Source organism: Apodemus sylvaticus, chromosome 6 (assembly GCF_947179515.1).
Source record: "Apodemus sylvaticus chromosome 6, mApoSyl1.1, whole genome shotgun sequence".
NCBI classification, from domain to species: domain Eukaryota; kingdom Metazoa; phylum Chordata; class Mammalia; order Rodentia; family Muridae; genus Apodemus; species Apodemus sylvaticus.
In genome coordinates this window covers 5,665,314-5,689,654 of record NC_067477.1, presented here as the reverse complement: position 1 = coordinate 5,689,654, position 24,341 = coordinate 5,665,314, and the positions used below count along the sequence as shown (strand labels likewise).

Below are 24,341 nucleotides of genomic sequence, written 5' to 3'. Positions count from 1 at the left end.
CAGATGTTTCACTTCTTTGGTTAGAGTCATACCAACATATATTACATTGTTTGTGACCATTGTGAAGGGTGTTGTTTCCCTAAGTTCTTTCTCTGCCTGTTTATCCTTTGAGTATAGGAGGGCTACTAGTTTGTTTGGGTTAATTTTACAACCAGCCAATATGTGTTTTATCTTTCTATAAAAAAAAAAAAAATGAAAGGGTGAGTAGGTGGGTTAGGGAAGGCTCTGGCAGAAATTTGGAAAGAATATCAGTGAGCAGAATACATTGTAAATTTTAATACTTGTTCTCTATTATGTCTATAGTCTATACTCTAGTCATTGACACCCTCCAGATCCAACCTCTTGCAGTTATTAATCCTGTTTCTCCTCCCTACTGACTTCAATTCTCCCCTCCCCCCACACCTGGCCTCCACACTTCATGGTGATTTAATATCTTGTAGGCAAGTTGTAATTTCTTGCATTGAGTACAGACCAGGCAGTCGAGCACCATTTGTTAAAAATGCTATCTTTTTCCTACTGGATAGGTTTAGTTCCTTAAGTGTTTGGGTTTATTTCTGGGTTTTCAATTGGATTACATTGATCCACCTGCCTGTCACTGTACAAATACCATGCAGTTTTTATCACTACTGTTCTGTAGCACAGCTTGAGTGCAGGGATGCTGATTCCCCAAGAGCTTCTTTTATTGTTGAGAATAATTTTCAGTACCCTGTGTATTCTATTATTCCAGATGACTTTGATAATTCCTCTTTCTAACTCTATGAAGAATTGATTTGGCATTTTGATGGGAATTGCACTGAATCTGTAGTTTGCTTTTGGCAAGTTGGTCATTTTTACTATATTAATCCTGTCAATCCACAAACATCGTAGATTTTTCCAACTTCTGATTTCTTCTTCGTTTTCTGTCTTCAGAGACTCGAAGTTCTTGTCATAAAGAACTTGTTTGGTTAGAGTCACACCAAGATACTTTATATTATTTGTGACTCTTGTGAAGAGTGTCATTTCCCTAATTACTTTCTCTGTCTGTTTATCTTTGAGAATAGGAAGTTACTAATTTGTTTGAGTTAATTTTACATCCAGCCACTATGTGATTTATTTTTCCATAAAAAAATGAACGGGTGAGTAGGTGGGTGAGTGAGAAGGTTCTGGCAGAGGTTTAGAAAGAATATCAATGGCCAGAATACACAGTAAATTTTAATATTTATTTTCTTCACTTTTATTTTCTATACTTTAGTCATTGATACCCTCAAGATTCAAACCCCCACAGTTCGTAATCCTGTCTCTCCTCCCTCCTGTCTTCAAGGGGTTGTTCCCTTCCCCCCCCCCCCCCCCGCATACCAGGCCTCCCCACTCCATTGTGTTTCAAGTATCTTGAGGATTAGGTACATATTCCTGCATTGAGCCCAGACCTGGCAGTTCTCCATCATATTGTGCCAGGTGTCTCAAACCAGCACATATATGGTACATGGCTGTTGACCCAGTATCTGAAAGGTCTCTCAGGACTCTGGGTTTATATTTAAACAAGACAAGGAAATATTAATATTTCAAGCATTTAACAGAGAAACTTCACATTGTGTGAGCAGGAAAATGATACATGTCAATCACAGTAGGTACATGTTCGCTAAGAAAGGAAACCAACGATGATATAGAGTCCATCCCTATACCCAACACTCTTTCTGCTGGGGATTCTTGGCCCCATTGTGCCCACTGTTGGTCATCAACTCTCACACAGGTGGATTTCCCATCACTTCCACTTCCGCTGAAGTTGCCCAGTCTGATTCAGCAATAACATATCCCTGCAAATAGTGTGTTTGCAGGGCTCAGATTCAGGTAGAAATGGCTCTTGATTATCTGGAGATGGTCACTGATGTCTCAGACTCTTAATTTAAGTTCTTTCTATATTATCATCAATAACACTTCCAAAGTCATCTGCTTTCCGAGTGGCAGTGGGATCTAGCTCTTACAGTTCTCTTTTGCAACGAAGTGTTAACCAGAGAGATGGGGGTTTATTGAAGATTGATGAGGATCTACCTGGGCAAGAGCACCTGAGGGCAGAAGAACAAAAATGAGTTTTGGGCATCACCTCATGTATCCATGTCGGAATTACAGGGACACTTACATACAGGTGCCAACAAAAAGAGGAGGAATCACTGTAGTACTCATAGCAAAGTTAACAATTCAAAGCATTCACATTGAGAAGGAAGTTGAAATAATGCAAATATATTCTACAGCACAATCTCTTTCCAAACCTGCATGCACATGCATTTAATGGGATGAAGGGAGAGAGAAAAATAACATTGACAATGATTCTAACTGGTAGAAATATGTGATCTTAGAAAGGTTTATCTATCTCTGTATATCTTTCCAATACAGGATCCTCTTATTCCTATGAAGGTCATATATAAGTTAATCTTTACAGGATTTGATATTCTAACTAATGAAGGATACATTAAGAATATTGTTGGCTGCAATCTTTGCTTCTGTGACTGAGCAGACAGGTGTAGCCAAGTAAGGAGAGAATACCCCAGTATAAGATTGCTTGGGGCACAGCACACCAGGGCTACACATTCACCCAGGAGCTGGGCAGAACTACAGTTGTCTGTGCACCTACACTGCAAGGGGACATCTCCTCTGCAGAGAGTCCCAAAGTTAGAGGGAGTGCCACATTTAGAGGTGAGGTCAGTGCCATTTTTGCTCCTGTGATTGAGCAGCCATGTGCAGTCTGCTACTCAGAGATTACCCAAGTAAAAGATTTCTTGGGACATGGCCTGCTAGAGCCCCACGTGCAGCCAGGACCTGGGAAGCTCTGCCACAATTGTCTGTGAACCTAGTCTGCTAGGGGTATCTGTTGGGCAGGGTGTCCCACAATTAGAGGTGAGGCCACCATCTTCACTCCTGCAACTGAGCTGGCTGTTAAAGCTAGCAACACAGAGAACACTTGAGTGTAAGATCATGTGGGACTCGATCTGCCAGGGCCCCACCTGCACCCAGAAGATGAACAGTCCCACAACAATCTGTGCCAGGGGAAAGTCATTCATCCGGGGGTGCTGAGATAGGCTTGAAGGCACGCAGGAGGGACAAGCATCAGCCAGTGACAGCGGAAACAACTAACACCAAAGATAACCAGATGGCAAAAGACAAATGTAAGAACATTACTAACAGAAATAAAGGCAACATGGCACAATCTGAACCCAATTCGACCACAACAGAAAGTCCTGGATGCCCCAACACACCAGAAAAGCAAGATGTGAATTTAAAATAGCAGCTCATGATGCTGATAGAAGGCTTCAAGAAGGACAAAAATAACTCCCTTAAAGAGATACAGGGAACACAAGTAAACAGGGAGAAGACCTTACAGTTCTCCAGGAAAACACAATCAAACAGGTGAAGGAACTGAACAAAACCATCCAGGATCGAAAAAATGGAGTTAGAAATAATAAAGAAATCAAAAAGGGAAATAACTTGGGACATAGAAAACCTAGAAAAGAAATCAGGAGTCATGGATAGAAGCATCAACAACAGGATAATAGAGATAGAAGAATCTCAGATGCAGAAGACATCATAGAAACCATTGATAAATCAGTCAAAGAAAATGAAAAATGAAAAAAGGTCCTGACTCAAAACATCCAGGAAATCCAGGACAAAATGAAAAGGTCAAATGTAAGGATTATAGGTATAGAAGAAAGTGAAGATTTCAAAATTAAAGGACCAGTATGTTTCTTCCAAAAAATTGTAGAAGAAAACTACCCTAACCTAAAGAAAGTGTACTGGTGGTTTTGTGTTTTAACTTGACACAGTCTGGAGTTATCACAGAGAAACGAGCTTTAGTTGGGGAAATGCCTCCATGAGATCCAACTGTAGGGCATTTTCTCAATTAGTGATCAAGGGGGGAGTGCCCTTTGTGGATGGTACCACCTCTGGGCTGGTATTCTTGGGTTCTATAAGAGAGCAGGCTGAGCAAGCCAGGGGAAGCAAGCCAGTAAGGAACATCCCTCCATGGCCTCTGCATCAGCTCCTGCTTCCTAACCTGTTTGACTTCTAGTCCTGACTTCCTTTTGTGATGAACAGCAATGCCGAAGTGTAGGCTGAATAAAACCTTTCCTTTCCAACTTGCTTCTTGGTCATGATGTTTGTGCAGTTATAGAAACCCTGATTAAGACAGAAGGAGATACACATGAACATACAAGAAGCCTACATAACAATAGATCTGACCAGAAAAGAAATTCCTCCCTTCACACAATAATTAAAACACCAAAGGTATTAACAAAGAAAGAATATTAAAAGAAGTAAGGGGAAAAGGTCAAGTAACATATAAAGGTAGACCTATCAGAATTACACCAGACTTCTCACCAGAGACTATGAAAGCCAGAAGAGCCTGAGCAGATGCCATTCAAACCCTAAGGGAACAATAATGCCAACAATAATGCCCAGACTGCTATATCAAGAAATTCTCTCAATTTCCATACATGGAGAAACTAAGGTATTCCATGACAAAAACAAATTTACACAGTATCTTTCCACAAATCCAGCCCTTCAATGGATAATGAATGGAAAACAGCAACAAAAGGAGCATACATACACACTAGAACAATCAAGAAATTAATCTTCTTTCAACAAACCCAAAAGAATATAACCAAACAAACATACTTTTTTTTTAATTTTTTTGTTCGATGTATTCTTTATTTACATATCAAATGATTTCCTCTTTTCTGGGTCCCCACTCCCCGCAAGTCCCATAAGCCCTCTTCCCTCACCCTGTTCCTCCATATACTCCTTCCCACTTCCCTGTTCTGGAATTCCCCTATACTGTTGCACTGAGTCTTACCAGAACCAGGGGCCACTCCTCCGTTCTTTTTGGACATCATTTAATATGTGGATTATGTCTTGGGTATTCCAAGTTTCTAGCTAATATCCACTTATCAGTGAGTGCATACCATGACTGATCTTTTAAGACTGGGTTACCTCACTTAGTATGATGTTTTCCAGCTCCATCCATTTGTCTATGAATTTCATGAATTCATTGTTTCTAATGGCTGAATAGTATTCCATTGTGTAAATATACCACATTTTTTTGTATCCATTCCTCTGTTGAGGGACACCTGGGTTGTTTCCAGGTTCTGGTTACTAGAAATAGAACTGCTATGAACATAGTGAAGCATGTGTCCTTATTAGAAGTTGGGGAATCCTCTGGGTATATGCCCAGGAGTGGTATAGCAGGGTCCTCCGGAAGTGCTATGCCCAGTTTTCTGAGAAACCGCCAGAATGATTTCCAAAGTGGTTGCACCATCTTACAATCCCTCCAGCAGTGGAGGTGTGTTCCTCTTTCTCCACATCCTCTCCATCGCCTGCTGTCTCCTGAGTTTTTGACCTTAGCCATTCTGACTGGTGTGAGGTGAGATCTCAGGGTTGTTTTGATTTGCATTTCCCTAATGATTAATGATGTTGAACATTTCTTAAGGTACTTCTCCACCCTCTGAAGTTCTTCACGCGAAAAATCTTTGTTTAGCTCAGTACCCCACTTTTTAATTCGGTTATTGGTTTCTCTAGGTTCTGCCTTCTTGAGTTCTCTGTATATATTAGATATTAGCCCTCTGTCAGATTTAGGGTGGGTGAAGATCCTTTCCCAATCTTTTGTTTGACATTTTATTCTTTTGACAGTGTCCTTTGTCTTACAGAATCTTTGTAGTTTTATGAGGTCCCATTTGTCAATTCTTGATCTTAGAACATAAGCTATTGGTACAAACATAAAAATTACATCAAAAATAACAGACGCAACAAACACCATTCCTTAATATCTCTTAACATCAATGGACTCAGTTCCCCAATAAAAAGACACAGACTAACAGACTGAATACCTAAGCAGGACCCAACATTTTACTGCATGCAGGAAATGCATCACAGTGTCAAAGACAAACACTACCTCAGAAGAAAAGGATGGAAAACAGTTTACCAAGCAAATGGTCCCAGGAAACAAGTTGGAGTAGCCATTCTAATAACCAATAAAATAGACTTTTAACCAAAAGTCATCCAAAAAGACACGGAGAAAGGCTTCTTTCTTTCCTCTGGCAGTAGCCACCAGGTGAGTCAAGATGGGTGCATACAGATACACCCAGGATCAATGAAAGGAAGAAGCAGTCCGATGTGATTCACTTTCTTCTGAGGGTCCACTGCTGGACCCTCTCCGTGCTGCACAGGGCTCCCTGCCCCACCCAGTCTTATAATTCATGAAAACTGGTTTACAATGCTAAGCAAGGTTATGTCTTTTACAGGATTCGTGTGTGACATGGTGGTCGCAAATGCCCAGATCCTAAGGGTGCAGCTTACAGCAAGCCTCTCCACTATGGTGTTAACCAGCTGAAATTTGCAAGAGGCCTTCTGTCTGTTACTGAGGAGAGAGCTGAGTGACATTGTGGGGATTTGAGAGTCCCAAATTCCTACTGGGTTGGTGAAGATTCCACATATTTGAGTTTATTCTCATTGATTAATTCCATAAAGCTATCAGAAGAAATCCTGAAACCCAGTGGGTCACCAAACCAGTCCACAAGCAGAGAGATGAGTGGGCTGACATCTGACGGCCGAAAGAGCCGTGGCCTCAGAAAGGGCCACAAGTTCCACCACACGATTGGTGGTTCTCACCGTGCACCCTGGAGAAGGCGCAATACTCTCCAGCTCCACCGTTACCGCTAATACACGTGATATTTGTAAAATTCATATCCAATAAGCAATTTACGACAGTCCAAAAAAAAAAGACATGGAAAGAAACATTATATACATAAAGGAACAATCCACCAAGAAACACTCTCAATTCTGAACATCTATGCTCCAAATAAAAGGGCACCCTCATTCATGATAGAAACATTACTAAAGCTTAAAGTACACATCACACCTCACACAATAATTGTGGGTGACTTCAACACTCCATTCTCCTCAAAGGACAGATCAGGGAAACACAAATTAAACAGATACACAGTGGAACTAAGAAGTTTTGGAACAAATGGAATTAATAGATATCTATAGAACATTTCATCCTGAATCAAAATAATATACCTTCTTTTCATCACCTCATAATGTTATCCAAAATTAACAGTATAATTGGTCAAAAAACAGACCTAAACAGATATAAGCAGATTCAACTAATCACATGCCTCCTATCAGATCTTTATGGAGTAAGTGTAGTCTTCAATAGCAAGAAAAACAACAGAAAGCCCACATTCACATGGAAGCTGAACAATGCTCTACTCAGTGATACCTTGGTCAAGGAAGAAATAAGGAAGGAAATCAAAGACTTTTTAGACTTTAAGAAAAAGGAAGGCACAACATACTCAAATTTATGGGACACAATGAAAGCAGAGCTAATAGGAAAACTGGTAGCTCAGAGTGCCTCAAAAACGAAACTGGTGAGAGCATACACTAGCAGCTTAACAGCAAACATGAAAACTTTAGAACAGAAAGAAGCTAATACACCCGAGAGAAGTAGAAGTCAGAAAATCATCATTCTCAGAGCTGAAATCAACCAAGTAGAAACAAAAAGAACAGTAGAAAGAATCAACAAAACAAAGAGTTGGTTCTTTGAAAAAATCAACAAGATGGAAAAACGTTTAGCAAGACTAACCAGAGGGCACAGAGACAGTATCCAAATTAACAAAATCAAAAAAGAAAAGGGAGATATAACAACAGAAACTGAGTAAATTCAAAAAATCATCAGATCCTAATACAAAAGGCTATTCTCAACAGAACTGGAAAATCTGGATGAAATGGACAATTTCCTAGATAGATACCAAATACCAAAGTCAAATAAGAATCAGATAGACCATCTAAATGGTCCTATAACCCCTAAAGATATACAAGTGGTTATTAACAGTCTCCCAAACAAGAAAAGCACAGGGCCAGATCCTTTTAGTGCGATATTCTATCATACCTTCAAAGGAAAACTAACATCAATACTCTTCAAAATAATTCACAAAATAGAAATAGAAGAAACACTATCCAACTTATTCTATTAAGCCACAATTTCACTGATACCAAAACCACACAAAGATACAAAAGAGAAGAAAACTTTAGCCCATTTTTTCTTATGAATACCGATGCAAAAATACTCAATAAAATTCTTGCCAACTAAATCCAAGAACACATCAAAATTATCATTCAACATGATCAAGTAGGCTTCATCCCAGGGATGCAGGGATCATTCAATATATGGAAATCCATCAATTTAATCCACTACATAAACAAACTCAAAGAAAAATACCACATAGTCATTTCAATAGATGCTGAAAAGGAGTTTGACAAAATTCAGCATCCTTTCATGCTAATGATCTGGAAAAGAAGGGGAATTTAAGACCCATAATTAAACATAGTGAAAGCAGTATACAGCAAACCAGTAGCCAACATCAAAGTAAATGGGTAGAAACTTGAAACAATCCCACTAAAATCACAGATTAGATAAGGCTGCCCTCTATTTCCATACTTATTGAATGCAGTACTTGAAGTTCTAGCTAGAGCAATTAGACAACCAAAGGAGGGCAAAGGTATAAAATTTGGAAAATAAGAAGTCAAATTATCACTACTTGCAGATGATATGATAGTATACTTAAGCGACCCAAACACTCCACTAGAGAACTACTATAGCTGATAAGCAACTTCAGAAAATTGGTGGACAAAATATTAAATGATGAAAATCAATAGCCTTCCTATACTCAAAGGATAAACAAGGTGAGAAAGAAATTAGGGATATGACATTCTTTACTACATGTACAAACAATATAAAATATCTTCGTATGACTATAACCAAACAAGTGAAAGTTCTGTATGACAAGAACTTCAAGTCTCCGAAGAAAGAAATCGAAGACCTCAGAGGATGGAAAAATGTTCCCATGCTCATTGATTGGCAGAATTAATATAGTAAAACTGGCCATCTTGACAAAAACAATATACAGTTTCAATTCAATCCCTGTCAAAATCCAAACTCAATTCTTCATAAAGTTAGAAAGAGCAATTCTCACATACATCTGTAATAAGTAAAATCCCAGAATAGCTAAAACTATTCTCAAAAGTAATAGAACTTCTGGGGAATCAGTATCCCAGACCTCAAGCAGTACTACAGAGTAATAGTGTTAAAAACTGCATGGTATGGGTACAGTGACAGGCAGATAGATCAACGGAATAGAATTGAAGACCCAAAAATGAACCCACACTCCTATGGTCACGTGATCTTTGACAAACGAGCAAAATACATCCAGAGGAAAAAAGATTATCCTTTCAACAAATAGTTCTAGCTCAACTGGCAGCTAGCATGAAGACGAATGCAAATCGATCTATTCTAATATCCAATATATACAAACAACTCAAGAAGTTAGAATCCAGAGAACCAAATAACCATATTAAAAATGGGGTACATAACTAAACAAAGAATTTTCACCTGAGGAATACATAGTGGCTGAGAAGTACCTAAAGAGATGTTCAACATCCTTAGTCATCAAGGAAATACAAATCAAAACAAATCTGAAATTTAACTTCACACCAATAAGAATGGCTAAGATAAAAAACTCAGAGAAAAGCAGGTGCTTGAGAGGTTGTGTAGAATACTCCTCCACTGCTGGTGGGATTGCAAGCTGGTACAACCCCTCTGGAAATCAGTCTGGATGTTCCTCAGAAACCTGAGCATGCAACTAACAGAGGATCATGTTATATCATCCTGGGCATATACCCAAAGGATTCCCCAACATATAATAAAAACACATCTTCCACTATGTTCATAGCAGCAATATTTATAATAGCCAGAAGCTGGAAAGAATCCAGATGTCCCTCAATGGAAGAATGGATGCAGAACATTTGGTATATTTACACTGTGGAATATACTACACAGCTATTAAAAACAATTAATTCATGAAAATTTTAGGCAAATGGGTGGAACTGGAAAATATCATCCTAAGTGAGGTAACCCAATCACAAAAGAAAGCACATGGTATGCATTCACTGATAAATGGATATTAGCCCAGAAGCTCAGAATACCCAAGACATAATTTACATATCAGATAATGTCGAAGAAGAAGGAAGGAGAGGCACCGGTCCTAGAACGTCTCAATGCAGCAGCGTAGGTGAATACCAGGAGAGGGAAGAGGGAGAGGGTTCATTGGGGAACAGGGGGAGGGAAGAGGGCTCATGGAACTTTCTGGGAGGGGGGAACCAGGAAAGGGGAAATCGTTTGAAATGTAAATAAGAATATATCTAATGTAAAAATAAAGAATATTATATCAAGGAAATAATATTAAATAAAGTAAAGGTTAACAGAGGGGGAAAAAGGAATACATATGGATTTACCTACGGCTCCAGACACATAGGCAGCAGAGAATGGTCTTGTTAGACACCAAAGGAAAGAGAGGCCCTTGGTCCTGGAAAGACTTGATGCCATAGTGTAGAGGTATACCAGGACTGGAAAGCCAGGGAGTGTTGATTGGGGAAGAGGAGATGGCATAAGGGATTTGGGGGTGGGGCAGGAAACGGGACAACATTTGAAATGTAAATTAAAAGCATATCTAACTTAAGAAAAAAGATTCTTGCCAATCAAATCCAAGAACAAATCAGAAAGTTCATTCAACATATGAAAATCCATCAACCTAATTCACTATATGAACAAACTCAAAGAAAATAAAACACATGAAAATCTCATTAGATGCTGAGGAAGCCTTTGACAAAACAAAACACCCATTTATACTAAAAGTACTGGAAAGAAAAGTAATTCAAGGGCCATACCTAAATATAATAAAAGCAATATACAGTAAGCCAATAGCCAACATCAAACTAAATAGAGAGAAACTTGAAGCAATTCCACTAAAATCAGGAACTAGAAGAGACATTCACTCTGCCCCCTATCTATTCAATATAGTACTAAAATTTCTAGCCAGAACAATTAAGCAACAAAACAAGATCAAACGAATTCAAATTAGAAAGGAGTAAATCAAAATATCACTATTGGCAGAAGATAAAATAGTATATATAAGTGACCCAAAAAGTCCTCCTGAGACTTCTATAGATTGTAAACTTCTTCAGTAAAGTAGTCGGATACAAAATTAACTCAAAGAACTCAGTAGCTTTCCTCGACTCAAAGGACAAAAAGGCTGAGAAAGAAATTAGGGAAATGAGACACTTTACCATAGTCATAAATAATACTGAATATCTTGGTGTGATTCTAACCAAGCAAGTGAAAGATCTGTATGACAAGAATTTTGTCTCTGAAGAAAGAAATTGAAGATTTCATAATATGGAATGAATTCCCAAACTCTTGAATCAGGAGAATTAACATAGTAATAATAGCCATCATACCTAAAGCAATCTACAGAAACAATGCATTACCCATCAAAATTCCAACTCAATTCTTCACAGACAAAGAAAAAGCAATTGTCAAATATAACTGGAATAACAAAACACCAAGGATATATATATAAAAAAAAAACATTTTCAACAATAAAGTGTCTTCTGGGGGAATCACCATCCCTGACCTCAAGCTATGCTACAGAGCCAGAGTGATAAAAACTGAATGGCATTGGTACAGAAACAGAGAGGTAGATCAATGTATTAGAATTGAAGACACAGAAAATGAACTCATCCACCTATGGTCACTTGATCCTTGATAAAGGAGCAAAAACCTGCCAATGGGAAAAGACATCATATGGAAGAATGCAAAAAGGCTCATTCTTATCTTTTACAAAGCCCAAGTCCAAATGGATCAACGACCTTCACATAAAACAAGGTACAATGAATTAAGGTGGGAAAGGTCCTGAAAACGTTAGCAGAAATTTACTGAACAGAACTATAATAACAATAATGGTTTATCCTCTAAAATAAAAGATTGACAATAAGGGAATGGATAAAATTGCAAAGCTTCTGTAAGGCAAAAGGTTACTGTCAACAGGACAAAAGAGCAATCCACACATTGTGTGGAGGTATTTTCCAACCCTACACACAATAAAGGGATAATAGCCAAAATATGCAAAGAACTCAAAACGTTGGAGTCCAAAGAACCAAATAACACTATTTTAAAAATGTAGTATGGAGCTAAATAGAGAATTCTTTTTTTAACATTTTAATTTCAATATTCTTTGTTTACATTCAAAATAACTTTCCCTTTCCCAGTCCCCTCTCCCCAAAAGTTCCCTAAGCCCTCTTCCCTCTGCTCATTCTACTATCACCCCCCTCCTATTTCTCTGTCCTTGTATTCCCCTGCAATGCTGGAACATGCATTTTCAGAACCAGGGACCTCTCTTTCTTCCTTCTTGGGAGTCTTTTGAAATGTTAATTGTGTCTTGGAAATTCAGAGTTTATGAGCCAATATCTACTTATCAGTATTCCAAGTGTGTTCTTTTGTGATTGGGTTACCTCACTTAGGATGATATTTTCCAGATCCAACCATTTGCCTAAGACTTTCATGAATTCATTGTTTTTAATTTCTGAGTAGTATTCCATTATGTAAATATACCATATTTTCTGTATCCATTCCTCCACTGAGGAACATCTGGGTTCTTTCCAGCTTCTGGCTATTATAAATAGGGCTGCTATGAGCATAGAGGAGCATGTGTCCTTACTATATGTGGGAGAATCAAAAGAACTCAAAAAGTTGGAGTCCATAGAACCAAATAACACTATTTAAAAAATAGGGTATGGAGCTAAATAGAGAATTCTTAACTGAGGAATCCCAAATGTCTGAGAAGCACTTAAAGAAATGTTCAACATCCTTAGGTATCAGAGAAATGAAAATCAAACCAACCCCAAGATTCTACCTCACACCACTAAGAATGGCTAAGATCAAAAATTCAGGCAAGAGCAGATGCTGGAGAACATGTGCAGAAAGAGGAACACTCATCTATTACTGGTGGGATTATATGCTAATACAACAACTCTATAAATGAGTTTAGTAATCCCTCATAAAATTGGACACAGTACTTCCTGAGGACCCAGGTATACCATTGCTGGGCATAAACGCAAAAGATGTTCCAACATATGAGAAGGACACCTCCACTATGGTAATAGCAGCCTTATATATAATAGCTACAAACTGTATAGAACCCAAATGTCCTTCAATAGAGAAATGGAAATAGAATGGATATAGAAAATGTGATACATTTACACTATAGAGTTCTACTCAGCTATTAAAGACAAAGACATGAAATTAAACAGGCAAATGAATAGAACTTGAAAATATCATCTTGAGTGAGATAGCCCAGTCACAAAAGAGCACAAATAGTATGTACTCATCGATAAATAGATATTAGCCAAAAAGAATCTTGGAATACCCATGATACAACTCACAGATCATAAAGACTCCAAGGAGAAAGAAGATCACAGCAAAGTGTAGATGCTCCAGTCCTACTCTGTAGGGGGGGAAAGAATAACCTATTGTAAGGAAAAGGAGAAAGGGATCTGGGAGGGTGAGAGGAGAGGGAGAAAAATTGGGGCAAGTGCAAATATGGGAGGAGATGAGGGAGAAGTACAGAGGGTCAAGAATTTGAAAGTAAGTTTGTAGCAGTGGGGGTGGTGACGAGATAGCCACTAGAAAGTCCCACATGCCAGGGACTCATGAGATTCCCTGGACCCAACAATTAGGATATTTGCTGAAATATTAAACTAAGTGGAGATAGAACCTGTAAAGATCATATCCAATAGATAAATGTGGCCTCCAGTCGAGGGATGGAACAATCCACCCACTTTAAAAACTATTAATTCAGAATTTCTCACATCCAAAGGAAATAAAGAGACTAAGAGTGGAGCAGAAACTGAAGGAGAGGCCATCCAGAGACTTCCCAACCTAAGGATCCACCACATCTGCTGACAAAGAACTCAGACACTATTGCAGAAGCCATGTAGTGCTTACTGACAGGAATCAGTATAGCTGTCCCTTGAGAGGCTCTGCAAGAGCTGGACCAATACAGATGCAGATGTACACAACAAAACATTGGACTGAGCACAAGGACTTCAATGGATAAGTTAGGGTAAGGACTGAAGGAACTGAAGGGGTTTGCAACCTCATAAGAATAACAACAATATCAACCAACCAGACCCCCCCAGTGCTCCCAAGGACTACACCATGAACCAAATATCTAGCTCGAGCTAGACATGTGGCAGGTGATTGCCTTATGTGGTATGACTGGGGGTGGAGCTCCTCAGTCCTGTGGAGACTTGATGAACCAGGGGAGAGAAACACTAGGACACTGGAGCAGGAATGGGTGTGCTGGTGGGGAAGCACCCTCATAGAGGCAGAGGGAGGGAGGAGGGGATGAGGGCTTGTGGACAAGAAACTGGGAAGGGAGACAACATTTAAAATGTAAATAAATAAAAGAATCAATAGAAATTTAAAATAAAATAAACAAGAATGAATAATTAGTAAAGCTCTGCTTAAAGAAAATGAAAAGGCCCTACCAGATAAAAGGACTGAATCTTAGTGATCTAAAATGAGAATCACTACAGAATTGCAGGGGCTCTCTGGGATTGAGACATCAACCAAAGAGCATACATGGAATGAATCAAGAGCCACAAAACATGTAGAGCAGATGGGTAGCTCAATCTTCATGTAGGTCCCCAATAACAGGAGGGGGCTGAACCTAAATTTGCAACCTGTCTTGGAGTCCATTATAACAGAACTCACTTGACTTGAACATCTCTCTCAGTGGGAGATGATGTCCCTAATACTTCAGAGTCTTGAAGGACCAGGGTTGGGGGATATCCAATAGGATACACATCCTCTCAGATGAGAAAGGAAGGAAATAGAAGGGATGCATTTTGGGGGGGCCAGAGGAGAGGGCAGCAATTTGAATGCAAAATCAATCAATCAATCATTTAAAAATGCCCCTTTCAATATCTTAATTAATATATCCAATTAAAAACAAGCCCCTCATCCTAACATAGGTTATAACATTTTACCTTCATAAACAGCCATTATCCTGATTTGTGCCCTGCCAGAAGAAGAAACATTTTACAGCTGCCAGAGATTCACCTTGGCAGAATACCAAGGCTTTGTAGAAAATCCTGCTTGCCTTATTTCTTATTTCTTTTCCTGCCTGTATAAATTCCCTGAGACAATACAGTTTGATAAACCTTGATTAGAAATCCTGTCTTGGTCTCATTTCTTGTGTCTCCTGTCCTTTCCTATCTCTCCCCTTCTCTCTTAGGGTCCCCAATTGAAATCCCCTGCAGCCCAGTGCAGTGGGTTGTTTCAACCCTCAAGGTTTGTGCTACTATTGAACCAGCACAACTTGCATGAAGATCATATTGAAGATCAAAGTGATTATACATGGATTATTGCTTATATTTCTCATTTAGCAGCATGCAGATGTCTGCCAGTGTCATGAATACTAGTCAAGAATAGTGAAGACTCCAAGTAGATTGCAGCTCAACTTCACCATCTCAATGTGTGGTATAAATGTTGTCTTTAGGAATATGGCCTTGCATTCAGATTGTGGAAAGGAACCAAGAGCTTTGGAAGTAGCCTGGGTGATTTTGGAGTTTCCATGGTGATTCATTGTATAGCATATTGATTAGATGTGACCCACTCAGAGAAACGAAGTTTTTATTCATATATATAGTTTTCCATTCCTAAGGATATCCATGTCACTAGAGTAGATTCTTCCTCTATTTCTCATTTCTGTGATTGTAAAGATTGTATCCTTCCTGTGGAATACATAACAGTTAACATCCACATTTAAGCAAATATATACATGTCTGTCCTTTTGGGTCTGAGTTGATTCATTTTGGCTGAGAGTTTTTCTGTAGTTCCATCCACTCACCAGAAAATTTCATGATTTTATATATTTTAAAATCTGTGTAATATTCTGTTGTTTATCTTTTCCTTTTCTTGCTTTTATTGAAATAGATTTTCTTTTTCATGTAATATATCCTGAACATTTCTCCCTACCTCTACTATTCCCAGTTCCTAACTACCACTATCATCTGGACCCAGGCCCATTTTAATCCTTCTTAGAAGAAACAGGCTGCTGAAAGATAAAAACAAAAAATACAGAAATAAATATAATGTAAAACAAAAACCATCAAACCAAATTTGAGCAAGGCAAAACAAGAAAAGGAAAAAAGTACCCATACAAGAATCAGAAACCCATTTGTTCATACACTCAGGATTCCATAAAACTGAAAGTTAACAAATGGACACCCATGTTAGACTTTATGCAGAATGAGAGACCTTGGAACATAGAGCTCTAAATGGAAAAAAAAAACATTAAATCCCAATCTTAAGAGCTCCAGGAAGTACTAAGAACATGTGGCTGAAGGACAGCAAAGGCCAGAGTGGAAGGTGGACACCAGGAAAACAAGATCATCTAAATCACCTGAGGAAAGTTCATGTTGATGAAAAGAGACTGAACCAGCAAGCACAGGACTGATATAGGTGAGAACCAGCACCTTATTATGTGCGTGATAGCTTTCAGTTTAGTACTACATTTTTTTCATCCAGTTATTCCATTGATGACCTCTAGGCCATTTTCTTTCTTCTTTTTTTTTAGATTTTTTTATTCGATATACTTTTTATTTACATTTCAAATAATTTTCCCTTTTCTGGTCCCCCACTCCCCGAAAGTCACTTAAGCCCCCATCCCTCCCCCTGTTCTCCCTTCCACTTCTTCCCTCTTCCCTGTTCTGGTTTTGACCTATACTGCTACATTGAGTCTTTCCGAAACAAGGGGCCACTCCTCTGTTCTTCTTGTACCTCATTTGATGTGTGGATTATGTTTTGGGTATTCCAGGATTCTACATTAATATCCACTTATTAGTGAGTGCACACCATGGTCTTGTGAGACTGGGGGTTACCTCACTTAGTATGATGTTCTCCAGCTCCATTCATTTGTCTAAGAATTTCATGAATTCATTGTTTCTAAAGGCTGAATAGTACTCCATTGTGTAAATATACCACATTTTTTGCATCCATTCTTCTGTTGAGGGATACCTGGGTTCTGTCCAGCTTCTGGCTATTAAAAATGGAGCTGCTAGGAACATAGTGGAGCATGTATCCTTATTACATATTGGGGAATCCTCTGGTTATATGCCCAGGAGTGGTATAGCAGGATATTCCAGAAGTGATGTGCCCAGTTTTCTGAGGAACCACCAGACTGATTTCTAGAGTGGTTGTACCAATTTGCAACCCCACCAGCAGTGGAGGAGTGTTCCTCTTTCTCCATATCCTTGACAACACCTGCTGTCTCCGGAATTTTAATCTTAGCCGTTCTGACTGGTGTAAAGTGAAATCTCAGGGTTGTTTTGATTTGCATTTCCCTAATAACTAATGAAGTTGAGCATTTTTTAAGATGCTTCTCTGCCATCTGAAGTTCTTCAGGTGAAAATTCTTTGTTTAACACTGTACCCATTTTTTAATAGTGTTATTTGGTTTTCTGTGGTCTAACTTCTTGTGTTCTTTGTATATATTGGATATTAGCCCTCTATCTGATGTAGGGTTGGTGAACATCTTTTCCCAATTTGTTGGTTGCTGATTTGTGCTTTTGATGGTGATCTTTGCCTTATAGAAACTTTGTAATTTTATGAGGTCCCATTTGTCAATTCTTGATATTAGAGCGTATGCTATTGGTGATCTGTTCAGAAACTTTCCCCCTGTACTGATGCCCTCAAGCGTCTTGTCCAGTTTCTTTTCTATTAGTTTCAGAGTATCTGGCTTTATGTGTAGGTCCTTGATCCAGTTGGAGTTGAGCTTAGTACAAGGAGACAAGGATGGATCAATTTGCATTCTTCTGCATGCTGACCTCCAGTTGAACCAGCACCATTTGTTGAAAAGGCTATCTTTTTTCCATTGGATGTTTTCAGCTGCTTTTTTGAGGATCAAGTGGCCATAGGTGTGTGGGTTCATTTCTGGATCTTCAATCCTGTTCCATTGATCAGCCTGCCTGTAACTGTACCAATACCATGCAGTTTTTAACACTATTGCTCTGTAGTATTGCTTGAGGTCAGGGATACTGATTCCCCCAGAATTTCTTTTGTTGTTGAGAACAGTTTTAGCTATCTTGGATTTTTTGTTATTCCAGATGAATTTGAGAATTGCTCTTTCTAACTCTGAAGAATTGAGTTGTGATTTTGATGTGTATTGTGTTGAATCTGTATATCACTTTTGGCAAAATGGCCATTTTTAACTATATTAATCCTGCTGATCCATGAGCATGGGAGGTTTTTCCATTTTTTGAGGTCTTCTTCCATTTCCTTCTACAGAGTCTTGAAGTTCTTTTCTTACAGATCTTTCACATGTTTGGTAAGAGTCACCCCAAGGTACTTTATACTGTTTGTGGCTATTGTGAAGGGTGTCACTTCCCTAATTTCTTTCTCAGCCTGCTTATCCTTTGAGTATAGGAAGGCAACTGATTTGCTTGAGTTGATTTTATAACCTTCCACTTTGCTGAAGTTATTTATGAGCTGTAGGGGTTCTCTAGTGGAGTTTTTTGGGTCACTTAGGTAGACTATCATATCATCTTCAAATAATGATAGTTCGACTTCCTCCTTTTCAATTTGTATCCCTTTGACCTCCTTATGATGTCTAAATGCCCGAGCTAGTACCTCAAGTACAATATTGAAGAGATAAGGAGAAAGGGGGAAGCCCTGTCTAGTCCCTGATTTTAGTGGGATTGCTTCAAGTTTCTCTCCATTTAGTTTGATGCTGGCTACCGATTTGCCGTATATTCCTTTTACTATGTTTAGGTATGGGCCTTAAATTCCTGTTCTTTCCAAGACTTTAAGTGTGAAAGGATGCTGAATTTTGTCAAATGTTTTTCGGCATCCAATGAAATGACCATGTGGTTTTTTTCTTTGAGTTTGTTTATGTAGTGGATTGCATTGATGGCTTTCCGTATATTGAACCAACCCTGCATCCCTGGGATAAAGCCTACTTGATCATGGTGGATGATCATTTTTATGTGTTCTTGGATTCGGTTGGCAAGAATTTTATTAAGTATTTTTGCTTCGATGTTCATAATGGAAATTGGTTTGAAGATCTCTTACTTTGTTGGATCTTTGTTTCGTTTTGGTATCAGCGTAATTGTGGCTTCATAGAAGGAATAGAGCAGTGTTCCTTCTGTTTGTATTTTGTGGAATAGTTTGAAGAGTATTGGTGTTAGGTCTTCTTTGAAGGTCTGATAGAATTCTTCACTGAAACCATCTGGTCCTGTGCTTTTTTTGGTTGGGAGACTTTCTATGACCCTTCTATTTCTTTAGGGGTCTTTCTTTAATTTTGGTATTTGGTATCTGTCTAGGAAATTGTCCATTTCCTCCAGATTCTCCAGTTGTGTTGAGTATAGTGTTTTGTAGTAGGATCTGATTTTTTTTTTTAATTTCCCCAGCTTCTGTTGTCATATCCCCTTTTTCATTTCTAATTTTGTTAATTTGGATACTGTGCCCTTCGGGTTTATCTATCTTGTTGATTTTCTCAAAGAACCAGCTCCTGAATTCATTGATTCTTTGTATGGTTTTCTTTGCTTCCACTTGATTGATTTCAGCCCTGAGTTTGATGATTTCCTGTCTTCTACTCCTCCTGGGTGAATTGGCTTCTTTTTGTTCTAGGGATTTCAGGTGTGTTGTTAAGCTGCTAGTGTGTTCTCTCTCCATTTTCTTTTTGAAGGCATTCAGGGCTATGAGTTTTCCTCTTAGCATTGCTATCATTGTTTCCCAAAGATTTGGGTATGTTGTGCCTTCATTTTCATTAAATTCTAAAAAGTCTCTGATTTCTTTATTTCTTCTTTGGCCAAGGTGTCATTGAGTAGAGTATTGTTCAGCCTCCATGTGTATGTGGGCTCTCTGTTGTTTTTGTTGCTATTGAAAACCACTCTTACTACATAGTGATCTGATAGAAGGGGTGGGATTAGTTCGATCTTCTTACATTTGATGAAGTCTATCTTGTGACCATTATATGGTCGATTTTGGATAAGGTACCAAGAGGTGCTGAGAAAAAGGTATATTCTTCTGCTTTAGGGTGAAATGTTCTATAAATAACAGTCAAATCCAATTGCTCCAATGCTTCAATTAGTTTTACTGTGTCCTTGTTTAGTTTCTGTTTTCATTGAGGAGAGTGGAGTGTTGAAGTCACCCACAATTATTTTGTTAGGTTCCATATGTGCTTTGAGCTTTAGTAAAGTTTCTTATACGAATGAAGGGAAGGGAAGGGAAGGGAAGGGAAGGGAAGGGAAGGGAAGGGAAGGGAAGGGAAGGGAAGGGAAGGACACCCTTCCCTTCCCATATGAATGAGGGTGCCCTTGCATTTGGCGCATAGATATTCAGAATTGAAAGTTCTTCTTGGTGGATTTTTCCTTTGATCAGCAAGAAGTGTCCCTCTTTGTCTCTTTTGATGACTTTAGGTTGAAAGTCAATTTTATCTGATATTAGAAAGGCTACTGCGGCTCGTTTCCCAAGACCATTGGCTTGTAAAATTGTCTTCCAGCGTTTTAATCTTAGATGGTTTTTGTCTTTGACACTGAGGTGTGTCTCCTATATGCAGCAAAATGTAGGGTCCTGTTTCCTTATCCTGTCTGTTAGTCTATGTCTTTTTATTGGGGAATTGAGTCCATTGATGTTACGATATATTAAGGAATAGTGATTATTACTTCCTGTCATTTTTTGATGTTATTTTTATATTTGAGTGGTTATCTTCTTTTGGGGTTTATTTGAAGAAGGTAACTATCTTGCTTTTTCCATGGTGTAGTTTCCCTCCTTGTTTTGGAGATTTCTTCCTATTATTCTTTTCATAGCTGGGTTTGTGGAAAGGTATTGTGTAAATTTGGTTTTGTCATGGAATATCTGGGTTTCTCCATCTATGGTGATTGAGAGTTTTGCTGGGTATAGTAATCTTTGCTGACATTTTTGTTCTCTTAGAGTCTGCATGAGATATGCCCAGGATCTTCTAGCTTTCATGGTCTCTGGTGAGAAATCTGGTGTGATTCTGATGGGTCTTGCTTTATATGTTACTTGGCCTTTTTCTCTTATTGCCTTTATTCTTTCTTTGTTTAGTGCATTTGGGGTTTTGATTATTATGTGATGAGAGGTATTTCTGCTCAGGTCCAGTCTGTTTGGAGTTCTGTAGGCTTCTTGTATATTCATGGGCATCTCTCTCTTTAAGTTGGGAAAGTTTACTTCCATAATTTTGTTGAAGATATTTGCTGGCCCTTTCAGTTGTAAATCTTCACTCTCATCTATGCCTATAATCCTTAGGTTTGGTCTTCTCATTGTGTCTTGGATTTCCTGGATATTCTGGGATACAAGCTTTTTTCATTTTGCATTTTCTTTGACTGTTGAGTCAATGGTTTCTATGGTATCTTTGGCATCTGAGATTCTTTCTTCCATCTCTTGTATTCTGTTGTTGATATTTGCATCTATGGCCCCTGATTTCTTCTCAAGGTTTTCTATCTCCAAAGTTGTCTCCCTTTGTGATTTCTTAGTTGTTTCTACTTCTGTTTTTAGATCCAGGATGGTTTTGCTCAGTTTCTTCATTTGTTTGTTTGTGTTTTCCTTTAATTCTTTAAGAGATTTTTGTGTTTCCTCTTTCATGACTTCTGCCTGTTGACTCAAGTTCGGCATTTCTTTAAGTTATTTTTGCGTTTTTTCTTTATTGGCTTCCATCTCTTGAGCCTTATTTTCCTGAATTTCTTTAAGTGATTTTTGTGTTTCCATTATATGTGTTTCTAGCTTATTCATGTTCCCCTGAATTTCTTTAAGAGATTCATTTATGTCCTTTTTGTGTTCTAGCAGCATCATGACCAGTGATTTTAAATCCAAATCTTGTTTTTCTGGTGTGTTGCCGTAACCAGGACTTGCTGATATTGGAGAGTTTGGTTCAAATGCTGCCATATTGCCTAGATTTCTGTTAGTAGCATTCCTGTGTTTGCTCTTTGCCATCTAGTTCTCTGGTGTTAGTTGGTCTTGTCTCTGGCTGTTGTTTGAGCCACCTGTGAGGCTCTAGAGCTATTTTCGCAACACTGGATAGCTGGGTTTCCCCTGTCACAGATTGCTGATATGCTGTCCTCCTCTTAGGTGCCCTTGGAGTCCTAGTGTGCCTTGCCCCAGATTGTCTCTGTGAACCAGGTGGTACCATTTGCTCCTTTAGGGAGTGCTGATGGTGTATGCTGTAGGACCTTTTCCGAGTGATGATCACTCTGCCGGGCAGAAGATCTCCTAACTGGGTTGGTGAACACAAGGTTAGCCTAACTGCTCAGGCCCTGAGTCTAGGCAAAAGACTGGCAGGCCAAGCTCAAGCAAAGTTCCACTGGGGCTATGAATGTTAACTGGTTTTGTCAGGTGTCCAGGATGGTGGTGTGCACGTGCTCACTGAAAGTGCCGGGAGAGTCTACTGGTCTAACCACCTCCTGGACGGGTTGGGACACAGATAGCCCACTGAGCATTCCAGGTCCTGGGGGCAGTCCAGGGCCTGTCATGCCTAGACCCCTGCTGTGTTAGCCTCGGGCTATGACTGATAGAGCCTGTAAGCAGGTTTTGCCTGCTAGAACTCTCTGGTGTCCTGTAGCCAAAATGACAGTGTGCACATAGGGCCTGGCAAACAATCTCCTGGCCAGGTTGGCACACTGATGCCTCCCCCCCGAACAGCCCAGGTCCTGGATGCAGGCCAATGCCAGTCGGGTAGAACCCCGCTATGTTTGCATACCTCATGCTGTCTTATCTCTCTGGTGTCCTAGAAACAAGATGGAGGAGAGTCTCTAGTAACTGACTGGCGGGAGGCAGATTTCTGATGTGGCTTCTGAGCCATGAGAGGAGCTGTAAAAATCTGCTACCTCTTGCAGCCCAGCTGGCCAGTGATGGTCAGTGGTAGTGGGCGCAGGGCCTGCCTCCTCTAGGCCATTTTCAATTTCAGCTAATACCAATAGAGCACCATGTAATATGATAGAGCAAATATCTTTAGTGGGATGCAGAGTCATTTGTGAATATGCTTGAAAGTCGAATAGTGGGATATTGAGGGAGATCTAATCCCAGCTTCTAATCCCAGTGAAACAACCCCACTGTCCACTCAATGGAGACACACAGTGGAGAGCTTTGCTGAATGAGATGTCTGAGAATTCTAAAATGACTTTTGGAAAATAAGTTTGAATACTGTCTAATACAATATTGACAAAGATATTCCTACCTGCCCCAATATATTCACCATATGAGATTACAACCATACTAAGCTCATGGCATTTATATTTTAAGAGGAAAAAATCTAAAAGAACTTGCAAAATTAATGTTCTGAATACAGAGAAATCTTACTATATCAAACCCTGAGATTGCCATGATCTGCAGGTATCTACGTGCTGTCTGATGGTTACCCATTTATCCAAAAGCAAATCCTCTATAGAACAAGAGTCACCTCGAGGTATATCCATGGGCTATTCTGAGAGTTGATGCTGAGACAATATGTGGACACGGGGAAGAAAGGAATTATAGGATGAAAGATTTATGTATCATTTCAGAACCTGACTCAGTAAGCATGTACATACATTGAGTTGATTCCTGAGTTCTGTGAAAAGGTGCCCAACTTACAGGAATTTTACTTATATGACTATGTATTCTCTTACATATATATTACATTCTAAGAGATTTGAATTTCTTCTGGACAACCCAGCCGGAGTTTACAATACACATTTGGATCACTTAAGACTATGAGACAAGTTTTATTTGATCAGATGTTATTTATGTGGATTTTAAAGGTAAAATTCACATTATACTCCTTTCAAATAAACTACATTTGAATTTAAGTCTCTTAGAATCCAGAGATGTTTTCATCACAGTGTCCTTTAATATTGTTTTATTAGAAGGAAAATGCCAATGGACATGGTCACTAGGGAACATGAGAAAAAGATACAGTGTACCACTGAAAACCCAATTAGCATCACATTATTCACAGTTATAATTCCTTTTATCTTCTTTAATTTTTTGAGTTGAGTTGCAATCCACTCCCTTTAGGTCCTCTAAGAGTTACACATTCCATTCCTCCTCACCCTTCTCCAAGAGAATGTCCAATAACCCCCCATATACCCACATACACTATGAGGCCTCCCCATTACCTTGGTTCTCAAATCTCTCAAGTGTTAAGTGTGTCTTCCCTCATTAAGGCCAGACCAGGTAGTCTCCTTCCGCTTATGTTTTGGCTGTCTCAAATTAGCTAGTGTATGCTTCCTAGTTGGTGTCTGAGAGAGATTGGATGTCTAGGTGAGTTGAGTGTACTGATCTTCCTAGTGGGTTGCCTTCCTCCACATTTTTAGAAGATGTGCAGCTCAGTCTTTTTTTTTTAATATTTTTATTTTCTATATTCTTTGTTTACATTCCAAATGATTTCCCCTTTCCCGTATGAACCCTCCCCATATGTCCCA

General features: G+C 39.0%; 1 pseudogene and 1 gene segment (V, D, J or C); one reads left to right on the top strand and one right to left on the bottom strand.

The window, feature by feature from the left end:
- The window catches only part of LOC127687769 (Ig heavy chain V region 3-like), a 906,657-nt gene that overhangs the window by 611,663 nt on the left and 270,653 nt on the right, over positions 1-24,341 (bottom strand).
- LOC127686803 (60S ribosomal protein L15-like) lies at positions 6,087-6,684 on the top strand (annotated as a pseudogene).